The sequence below is a fragment of the Brassica napus genome, unplaced genomic scaffold (assembly GCF_020379485.1).
Source record: "Brassica napus cultivar Da-Ae unplaced genomic scaffold, Da-Ae ScsIHWf_1000;HRSCAF=1406, whole genome shotgun sequence".
Lineage (NCBI taxonomy): Eukaryota > Viridiplantae > Streptophyta > Magnoliopsida > Brassicales > Brassicaceae > Brassica > Brassica napus.
The window spans coordinates 25,608-37,363 of record NW_026014432.1 but is presented as its reverse complement, the minus strand read 5'-3'; the positions used below and the strand labels follow the sequence as shown (position 1 = coordinate 37,363).

At 43.5% G+C, this 11,756-nt stretch overlaps 1 non-coding gene across 1 annotated transcript; it reads left to right on the top strand.

Moving 5' to 3' along the window:
- Positions 1-5,689: 5,689 nt before the first annotated feature.
- On the top strand, positions 5,690-5,796 carry LOC125595201. Its single transcript, XR_007330101.1, has one exon. It is a non-coding gene; the product is annotated as a small nucleolar RNA R71 (small nucleolar RNA).
- Positions 5,797-11,756: the final 5,960 nt, after the last annotated feature.

The following is an 11,756-nucleotide window of genomic DNA, read 5'->3' as shown; positions in this document are numbered from 1 at the left end:
AGGCCATAAGAAGAGCCAATGCTGATACTTCACCCCACCTCAAGCCAAGCAAATTCAACAAGGAGAGAGAAGCCAGAGCTCACATGTCCACCGAACAAGGCAGTTGGCGTGCATCCGGGGCTGGTACATCCTCAAAGTGAATGAGAGGCTGATCACTGAGAAGCGAGAGCTGAGCTCTCTCTTCTCACCACTCAGGAGAACGACTAGAGCATGAGGTGATCAGGAAGTCAGACATAGATGCACTCATCAGCTGCTCTTAAAGAGTCTGTGATATTACGTGTATGAACGCACACACCAATTAACCTAATGTGCACACTACTACCACAATCGAATGACGGTGATGTCGATGTAGCACTTTAGGTAAGTGTCAGGCCAATCGCCACAGAGACCCAACTGTTACACTTTATTTCTATAGGATCAATATTAAGCTAAAAGCTCAATGTATGGGGGTTTTAATTGAGTGTATTATATAATCCGAAAGATAAAAGACTAAGTTAAAAGGGTTTTCAGATTATTTAAAAGATCTAGGTTCATGGGGTAGCAGGTGATTTCATTGGGATACTTAGGATCATGAGCTACACAACTATTCAGGAAACAATACGAGTACCGAAGCAATATCAGAACTTGAAACAGACACAGAAGACGATATGATAACACCACTTACGGGTGCCGTGTCGCTACTTGTGACCTCAAGTTATTCCAGCAATCCTAATGCGCTCAAACTGTCGTTTGGTTATCAGAGAAAGATGACGAACACAGCATTAAGTTCAGTATTGAATTGGTTTCAACGAGATTCGCCTAACATAACCGGCTTTAGTCACGTTGGCTAAGGACAGAAGACTCGCCTAGATCCTATGCTACCTTTCACAGTAACCAAAAAACACTTTTGATGAATAGATTAAACCTTGTGGATCAGATGACACAATATGGCCAGTTTAAACATAGCAGATTAGCATAACGCCCAATAGACAGAGATATCAAGGAGATAAACAATCAAGTGTTTGTGAGTCTAGCTCATGTGGATCCATGATCAGCTGTAACACCCTACCAACCTAACAAGCGACTACTCAGACATGGACAAAGAAATCACCTAGACTTGACTGAAGAATGAAAAACATAAAACATGATGAGCAAGTCCAATAGCGGTTAAGAATAGGGGTAGGTGTTCCAGGGAGGAAAATCTTCTCTATGACGAGCCAAGAAAAAGCCAATGCTGGACGCCTTCTCCAGCCACCTTTACAATCAGCAAATCCTCAAATTCTAAAGACTCCAATGGTTTTCTTCTGTCTGAATAGCGTAGTAATGTAAAAGAAGAGAAAAATATGATCTATATCAACCCACAGGCGGCTGGAGAAAAGCATGAGATAATAGGGTCAAATCCGTAAGTCACACTTGTAGTTTCCTTACAATAATCTCTGCCGCTGTACAACACGACACTCTACTCGGACACAGTCACTAACACGGTTGCTCCGCTATCCGGAATCAATATTACATGGAGACATGGTGTTGCAGTGAGGAACATACCAAATTAGCAGACCATTGGTCGGTTTTCTGCCTCTTTGTGATCAAGGCGGACCGTTCCCATCACCAGATCACAATGACATATCAGCCCTGATACATGACTCCAAACAGACTAGGAACTTGTGACCAATCTATACGATAAGATCTTGAATGAACCAATTTCAAGCAGCAGTTAAGATATACAACTCCTTGATTACGTAAACACAGCATATATTCAATTTCCCTACAGACTTAGATGCTAACTTGTGTGTCCTCAAATACAATGTCGACAAGTATCAAAGAACAGGAGTCAGATAATGGACCATTTGAATGCAGCAGTGGGGGGAATCAACATCTACCTATGTCTGCAGCATATCACCATAGACTTTAAAACCAAGTGACAGCTATCACTGAACCAAATAAAACATCATGCTGTTCAGCATCTTTCAGAATACTAGGACAAACAACCCAAAGAAAGTACCCCCACTAGACTGTCGCGGATAAAAAATCGTAAAATTCGGCAAAGCCATATCTTCATCTCCAACCTAGAAAAATAGATCTACTAAACAAAATCCATGGGCCGACTAATCAAGAATCTTGCAACACCATCAGACTTCTTCTCAGCAATGGAATCCCCTAGCCATGTTATCATCGGAAACAGAAGTAGCGTGCACCTCTTCTACAACCAGGCAACTCCATTCAATGCAAAGCACGTGTACATAGGTGAGGGAAGACGAGCTAGTTGTAACAATATGGCAAGTAAAAGAGTGTTTAGGGGCTAGCATACAAAGATTTTGTCATGTATGAAGATGGATGGGGAAAAGGATAATTCGTAACACACACAAAACATGCTCTGAAACACAAAGTAAAACTGACAACACACCTTCCAGTCCCCTGACTGTGTTCAAAAATCGGCTCCATATTCATCTGAAAGGAAACACATACTCAGAACTCCTTCATTTAAGGAAGCGGGAGCGGTGTACACACTCATCATCATTAGGCTAGGTGTGGAACAGGCTTAATGGTGGAGTTAAGAGTGTTTAGGGGTACCTTTCATTGAGGATGCAAGATATCACACAAAATGGCAAGAGAGGATAGATCCATTGATGTCCACAGCCTCTACTCGTTTTTGCTCTATCTGGTGCGACTGTTCTGATGGCGGAACAGGCAACTGATTGTTCTGCGTTCCATTTTCCTTTTGGTAACCACTCCTTTGTTCGATATTCCCAGTGGCTCATGTTTCTTTGATTTCATCCCCTTCTCCATCACCTTATTTTGCTCTTTTTTTTTTTTTTTTTTTTTTTTTTTGATATGGTGATGTGACGAAGAAGGAGGTCATACATGATGGTTCTGAGTGCCACTGGTGGTTCTGATTTTGCAACCATTCTGGTTCTCCACCCCTGCTCTTGCGCAGTTCATTGGTTATGGAGCGGTTGCTCCCTTAATCCGCTTGTTCTCCTTTCTGACAGAATTTCTGCAGCAGTAACGAGTAGGAGGCTGCGTTGATCCTTTCCTCTCTGACCTTTTTGCACAAATCTGCACATATGACACTGAAAAACAAATGCATGAAGGTGGAATAAAGGCTAAGGTGTAGGGTGGGAACTAGCTAAAGATGAGCTAGCCACTCAGGATCAGCAAGATGGATAAAAAGGATAAGAAGTCCTGAGTGTGTTCTCGTTTCCCTGATCTAATGCCCATAACAAGAAGAATTTCAGTCAAGATTAGGTTCAAGTAAGGTGGAGTTAAGTCTACCCAGTGTAACCTGATCGGCTGAGAACTTCTGGAGAATCAAGTGAGATATGTCAGGGTGTTCCAGGTCCACATGTGTGTCTTTCGCCACTGCTAAGGTTACTGAATAAGATAACTAAAGCACGAGGTGGTCAGTGATCAACACAGAATAAGGTCCAAATTCCCACAAAGTTTTGACTGACTCAATAAAAACTGACTCAAATTGACCCAAAAGAAAAACAAAAGAAAGAAACGAGTTAGTAAACGACGAATCCTCCCCCAGACTTACTTCAGAACGTCCCTGGTGTGAAAATAAATCAGAGAGAAGGGGAAAACAAGAATAAATATATTTTTTTTTTTTTGGTCGAGATACTTACCTGAGTGGAGCAGGCGCTCCATGAAAATTCTGGGTGTGCTATCGTCAGATGATCGCCTGGAACAACCGCTCTTTTCAGGGGGTAGGTTGTTCTGTTTCTGCAACCCAGAATTTTTGAAGTATCTCGAATTTTTTTTGCTTTTTGACCTGAAACTCAATAAACTAAAACGAAAAATAAGTAAACAAAAAGAAAACCAAGTTATATTTACACTTACCAGTGGGTTGCCTCCCACCAAGCGCTTGGTTTTAGTCTCTAGCTTGACTTGGTGACTGGGATCAGTCGGGTTGAGCAGGAGGGCCTGTTCCAAAACAAGCTCCACAATCAGACATGTTCAGCTTTAAAACCCTGCTCAACAACCCTTTCACAGCATCTTCCCCTTTTTTCTCCTTCAGCTCATGTGTGAGAATAGCTCTGACTTTAGAGAACGGTTTAGAGGTATCCTTGCACTTTACCTCATACTCAATGGAGTTCTCATCACACTTGAGAGGTATCAAAGTCACCGTAGGATCTCCCTTGACTTTTTTTTCTTCTGGACTTTCTCTTTCACCCTTGAATTCCCTCTGAATTTAGTAGGATCAGTGCTAGGATCTTCATCAAAGAACAGTCTGCTCTCACCCTTATCACCATGCTCCTTCTTTGGAACAACCTTCAGCTTTTCTACATCAAACACTGAGATGCGAGAGGCGTGTGATGAGGAAGATCTGGTGGGTACAGCCTTGTAGAAAACTTTCTTGTTGATGTTGGAGAAGCAGACTCTCTTGTTGGACATATCGATGGTTGCTCCAACAGTAGCCATGAATGTCCTTCCAAATATCAAAGGCATCTCATGATCTTTGTTCATCTCAACAACCTGAAACTCAGCAGGAACAATGCATTCCCCTACTTGAACATGAAGGCTGCGGATGGTTCCATATGGGACTGCTCTGGAAGAATTTGCAAAGGTCAGGGTCAGCTGAGAACGCTCAACATCAGCAATACCCAAATCGTCTACAATAGCCTTTGAGATGAGATTCACACAAGAACCAGAGTCACAAAGAGCATCCTTGAAGGTTGTTCCTGCGATGGAACATGGGAAAACAAACTTTCCAGGATCATCAACCTTAGGCAATACCTTCAGTGCTGGTGTAGAGAGTGCTTTGGTATAGAGGACCTTGATCTCCTCTTGAGTCTCTCTACAGTATTTAAAGAACTGGAGCAATGGACGAATCTGCAGAGCATCTTCGAATGCAAGTTCTTTAGGAAGCCTTCTCACCATCTTGTTAAAACTTATCAGCTGCTCTTCACTAATGGGATCCATCAGATGTCTAGGTGGAATTGGATAGGGAACCTTAGGAACATAGACTCGCACTGGTGGAGTTTCAGCAGATTTGTCGGGAGCAGTTACTGCAGAGCTAGTAGGTTGCTCTGCTCTCTCTTCTGCGCCTGGAACAGTCTCAGCAAACAGCTGTTCTATTGCATTACAGTGTTCAGTCCTAGGATTTTTATCAGTTCTTCCAGGGAGCGTCTCTTGTTGCCTCTTGACACTCTCAACTGTTTGAGCAAGCTGAACATCGATCTTTCTCATATGGATTGCAAGATTGTCATACTTGTTATTCAGCTCAGTGAACATGTTGCCCATCCTGGTATCCATTTCTGTGGTTACCTGATTCAACGCCTTGGCCTGAACCTGCTGACCCTGCAACAGCTGTTGCATCATCATACCCAGACCCTTCAGCTCATCTGGTTGACTATTCCCGGTAGCTGGAACAGCATGCGGATTGCTCTGCGGTTGTCGCTGGTTCTGGTTCTGAATATGCCCGGCCGTAGGTTGTTCCATGCTGAAAACGTACCCTTGGTTGTTTTTCAGTAGCTGATCAACCTTGGCAGTCAGCTCATCTATTTTCTGGGCGTCAGAACTGTTTCCTTTCTTGGAGCAATCACTCTCCTCTTTCTTATTAGCTGAGCTAGCAGCCATGTTCTCAATCAGCTTCAACGCTCCATCAGTGGTTTGAGTCATGAAGTCTCCATTGCTCGCAGAGTTTAGAGCACCTTGGTATTTCCAGTCCACTCCATCATAGAAAATGTCCAGGAGGTAATCATCATCAAATCCATGGTGAGGACATTCTCTGCGATAGTCATTGAAGCGCTCCCATGTGTCGCAGAAAGGCTCATCAGTGAGCTGTTTGAAGGAGGTGATCTTGTTCCTCAATGCAGCTGTTCTCGCCTTAGAGTAGAAATGGCTGAGGAACGCTGATCGGACTGTTCCCATGAAGTGAGAGAGCCGGTAGGGAGAGAGTTCAACCACCGTGCAGCTTTTCCATCAAGAGAGAATGGGAATAGCATGCACCTGATGTAATCTGGTGGAACACCATTCGCGCGAGTGAAACTGCAGACTTTTTCGAAACTCTCAATATGCTCCATTGGAATTTCTGTAGAGAGACCAGAGAACACCTTTCTCTGTACTAGACCAATCAAAGCAGGCTTGATCTCGAAGTCCTGCCTGGTGCAGAGTGGAGGAACAATGGCAGAGCGCGTAGTAGGGATGTTACGCGGAAGGTTTCTCTGCCCGATTGGAACAGTCTGCGCCTGTTGTTCTTGCTGCGCGAGAGCAGCCTGTGTTGAGATGAGAGAATAAATGGTTGATATATTGAGAGAGGAAGAGAGTTGGAGTAGACAGTAACTTTGGAGTTTTACTGTGGTAACTTTAGTTTAACCACAGTAACAACTTGGGAAGTTATCTGATGGCATGAGAAGGTAACTTAGTGAAGGGAAGAGAGTAAACTCGACCAAAGAGGATAAGGAAGGATAAGGGAGCCTTTGACAGCCTGTATGATGCTGGAAAGGAGAGGATGCTTTTCTACTAGTGCAAGCATGTGAGAAAGCACAGCCAAGTGATTCAAAAGGAGTTCCAGCCTGTCCTTTGACTACACATGCTTATACATTTCGAAATCCCTTGTTGCTCTCTCTTTATATACTTGTAAACCCTCATCAGTATTAATTAATGGAGTTTTGAGTCTCTCTCTCTAGTCTCTCTCTTGTTCTTAATCTCTAATCTCTTTAATTCTCAGATTAAACTTAATCACTCTTTAAATCACAAAATCTAATATGGTATCAGAGCCAGGTTCCTTTAAAAGGAGAGAGTGATTTCGTTTTCTAAATGTCTTGAGTGTTCTTGAGTGTTCTTGAGAGTTCTTGAGAGTTTGTCAAGAGCTAGATCCTTTAAAAGTCAAGTTGGTGTCTGTTGGTGTTTCTTTTGGAGAGTCAGCCTCAAGGGAGTCCCTTTAGGTGTTTGACAAGGTCAGAAGAGGGGTCTAGTTTGTGGTTAAGCTTGGCGTGTGAGATTAGAAGCATTTGGGGGAAGATCTAGGCTAAAGGTTGTTGCTTTAGGCTAAAGGTTGTTGCTTTAGGCTAAAGGAAATGGAGCTGCTTCAATCTGGTACAACAAGGCGTGAAGAGAAGAAAGAGAGAGGGAATGAGTGGGGGTGGTTCTCACAAATGAAAACAACTCTGAAAAGGTGTGGAGTTTGGAGAAACCATGAGAAGGAAGAGTCTTTGAAGGGTAAAGCTGCTGAGAAAGATCAGACAGCAAGAGAAACAAGTGGAGATTGCTTTAGTCTTGAAGAAAGTATACTGCTTGAGAAGATTGAAGATGTTTATGAGAACAAGATCAATCTTAGGAGAGTGTGTGAAGTCAAGAAGGTGATCAGTGAAGCTAAGCAAGGAAGAGAAGAGTTCAATAACCATGTGAGGAAGCTACAACACTTGTGGGTTGAACTACAAGGGTTGAGATCCCATGTGGATGGGGATGCTACACCAGAGCAAGAGATGGTCTTGAAGCTCTTGGCGAGCATGGAGTCATCATATGGGTGGCTGGTGGAGATGGTTCTAAGAGGGGAACAGCTTCCGGAAATGGAAGAGATCTGTGTGCTTATAAGAAGGGCGTATGAGATAATGAGAGATGATGAGAGGCTAACCATGAGTAGGAGTGAGAGCTCATGGAAGCCAAATGGGAGTAGGAGTGAGAGCTTCCAGAAGCTAACCATGAGTAGGAGTGAGGGCTCATGGAGGCTAACCGGGAGTAGGAGTGAGGGCTTCCGGAAGAGGAGGAGGTGCAGAATGCTATCCAAAGCTTATGTCAACATAGGAAAGGGTAGGAAGAGAGTTGTGGGAGAGTGTTCTTACTCAGCCTACATGGGGGAATCAGTAGAAGACAGTGGGGTGTTAAGAGAGCAGGAGAAAGGGAGTGGAGCTGATGATCGCATCACCAGGAAGGAATGGAGAGTGTTCATGGAACATGTACAAGCCTTAGCAGCAAGCAAGAAGCATGCTATACAATCCGGAGCTTCTAAACCCATGGTGATTGATTCTGGAGCAAGTCATCATATGATCAGTGATAGGAGGCTTATAAGTGAGATCAAGGCTGCAACAGGGAGTGTTAGGATAGCTAATGGTGCTATGATCCCAATAGAAGGAGTGGGAAAGCTCAGACTGTTTGAGAAGGACACGGCTGCCTTCTACATGCCTCAGTTCACTTCAAATCTATTATCTGTGAAGAAAGCTACCATTGATCTTGATTGTCAAGTAGTATTCAGACCTGATGAAGTTGAGTTTCAAGATTTGAAGACTGGGAGAGTCATTGGCAGAGGAGACAGCAAGAATCAGCTATACCACCTCGACTTGGCTAAGACCTCTAATCCCTTTGATTCTATTTGCTTGAGTAGTACTGCTGAGAAGATTGATAGTATTACTTGGCATGCTAGATTAGGACATCCTCATGCTCGTGCCATTGAATTGATAATCCCTAATATGTCATTCAATCACTTGGATTGTGAAGCATGCATATTAGGAAAGCATTGTAGGACTGTTTTCCCAACATCTAAGACTACTTATGAGCATTGCTTTGATCTAGTTCACTCGGATGTGTGGACCGCTCCATGCATGTCTAGAGACAGCCATAAATACTTTGTAACATTCATTGATGAGAAGTCTAAGTATACATGGCTCACATTGCTTCCATCTAAAGATAAGGTGCTAGAAGCGTTTATGAACTTCCAAGCATATGTATCTAATCAATACAATGCTACTGTGAAGGTACTGAGATCAGACAATGGAGGTGAATACATCAGCAATGCCTTCAAGAGTCATCTAGCCAAGCATGGGATTGTGCATCAGACCAGTTGTCCCTACACACCACAGCAGAATGGTGTAGCTGAGAGGAAGAATAGGCACTTGATGGAGGTTGCTAGGTCGATGATGTTTCATGCAAATGTCCCAAAACGTTTTTGGGGAGATGCTGTACAGACTGCTTGCTATCTCATCAACCGGATCCCAACCAAGATACTGAAGAATCTGTCTCCATTTGAGGTGCTGAATAAGAGCAAGCCTTTTATTGATCACCTACGGGTATTTGGGTGTGTATGCTATGTCATGAGTCCAGGAGAACAGAGAAACAAGCTGGAGGCAAAGAGCACTAAGGCTATGTTCATTGGATACTCTATCACTCAGAAGGGATACAAGTGCTATGATCCTGAAGCAAGGAGAGTGATGGTATCTAGAGAAGTGAAGTTTATTGAATCAAAAGGGTATTATGAAGAAAAGGAGTGGGAAAATCTGAAGGATTTGTCTCAAGCTCCATCTGATAGAGCAACAACACTGAGGGTGCTGTTGGAGAAGCTAGGGATAGGGTTATCCCAGGATCAGGAATCTGGAAGAAGAGAGTCTTCCAATCCGACTAGTGAAGCTGAAAGAACAACTCCTCTTGATCATGAGAGGGGGAATGGAACTGAATCTCATGAGCAAGTGCATAATCAAGATTCAGGCCAGCATAATCAAGAGGTGACACAGGAAGTAGAGAGTGGTGCTCAGTCTAGTGGAGATGGGCAAAGAGAGTCTAATGGCTCAGATGAGAGTGGTACTCAGTCTAGTGGAGATTGGGAAGTGGATCCTGATGGGTCAAATGAGAGTGGTGCTCAATCAAGTGAAGATGGGCAAGAGCCACAAGAAGAACAAGTTCAGGAGCTGAGGAGGAGCACAAGGGTGAAGAGAGATGCTTCCAACTGGGTAAACACGAGAGTGTACTACAATGCCCAGGCTGTGGAGCATCCTTCTCAAGCTATGTGTTCCTTTGCAGAGTTTCCAGACGAGCATATAGCCTTCACAGTAAGCTTGGATGAGAGCTATATTCCAAGGACATATGAAGAAGCTATGGCTTTAAAGGAGTGGAGAGATTCAGTTGCTGATGAGTCCGGAGCCATGATTAAGAATGAAACATGGTATGAGAGTGAGCTGCCTAAAGGGAAGAAGGCAGTGACTAGTAAATGGGTGTTCACAATCAAGTTTCATCCTGATGGAAGAATAGAGAGGCGCAAGTCTAGGTTGGTGGCAAGAGGATTTACTCAGACATATGGTGAGGACTATGTTGAGACCTTTGCTCCTGTGGCTAAACTTCATACTATCAGGATTGTATTATCTTTAGCTGTGAATCTTGAGTGGGATTTGTGGCAAATGGATGTGAAGAATGCATTCCTTCAAGGAGAGTTGGAAGATGAAGTATACATGCATCCACCACCAGGTCTTGAACATCTAGTAAAGAAGGGTAATGTGTTGAGGTTGAGGAAAGCTATCTATGGTCTCAAGCAGTCTCCAAGGGCGTGGTACAACAAGTTGAGTACTACACTGAATGGGAGAGGGTTCAGAAAGTCAGAATTGGATCACACTCTCTTTACCCTAATCACCTCATCTGGTATTGTGGTATTACTTGTGTATGTGGATGATATCATCATCACAGGCAGTGATAAGGAAGGCATCAAGGCTACAAAGGAGTATCTCAAGGCAAGCTTTGAGATTAAAGACTTGGGGGAAATGAAGTATTTTCTTGGGATTGAGATATGCAGATCAAAGGAAGGATTGTTCATGTCTCAAAGGAAGTATGTGATTGATCTATTGAAGGGAGCAGATGCCTATGGAGGAAAGACAGCCAAGATGCCAATGGAGGATGGGTACAAGGTTCCACGTGAGGGGGAGATTGAGGATAGCAAGCCATTCCATGATCCTAAGCTGTATAGGAAGCTAGTGGGGAAGTTGATTTATCTTACCATTACTAGACCTGATGTATGCTTTGCGGTGAATCAAGTCAGTCAACACATGCAAGTTCCTAAGGAGCACCACTGGCGGATGGTGGAAAGGATCTTGATGTATCTGAATGGAACTACTGGTCTTGGAGTATGGATGGGATGTAACAAGAGTACTGAGGTTGTAGGCTACTGTGATGCGGATTGGGCTGGTGATAGAGCAGATAGAAGATCAACCACAGGCTATTGTACATTCATTGGTGGTAACTTGGTCACTTGGAAGAGTAAGAAGCAGAAGGTAGTGTCATGTTCCAGTGCTGAGGCCGAGTATAGAGCAATGCTGAAGCTTACAAATGAGCTAGTGTGGATAAAAGGGATTTTGAAGCATCTGGAGATTATTCAAGCAACGCCAATGACAATGCATTGTGATAATCAAGCAGCTATCCACATTGCATCTAACTCTGTGTTCCATGAGAGAACAAAGCACATTGAGGTTGATTGTCACAAGGTGAGGCAGATGATGATTCTTGGGGTGATTCTACCTTGTTATACTCGGAGTGAGGATCAGTTAGCAGATGTGTTCACAAAGGCAGCAAGGCAAAAGACAATGGAGTCCATACACATCAGGTTAGGACTCATTGATCTCTCGCCTAAGGGCTAGTCTATACACTCTCCTGATCATGTGATCTCTACTCTTTTTCCTCATTAAGGTTTTGTCCCAATGGGTTTTCCTTAATGAGGTTTTAATGAGGGAGATCTCATGGTCCTTCCAAGCTTGACTTGTTCCACATGGTCAAGCTTGAGGGGGAGTGTTGAGATGAGAGAATAAATGGTTGATATATTGAGAGAGGAAGAGAGTTGGAGTAGACAGTAACTTTGGAGTTTTACTGTGGTAACTTTAGTTTAACCACAGTAACAACTTGGGAAGTTATCTGATGGCATGAGAAGGTAACTTAGTGAAGGGAAGAGAGTAAACTCGACCAAAGAGGATAAGGAAGGATAAGGGAGCCTTTGACAGCCTGTATGATGCTGGAAAGGAGAGGATGCTTTTCTACTAGTGCAAGCATGTGAGAAAGCACAGCCAAGTGATTCAAAAGGAGTT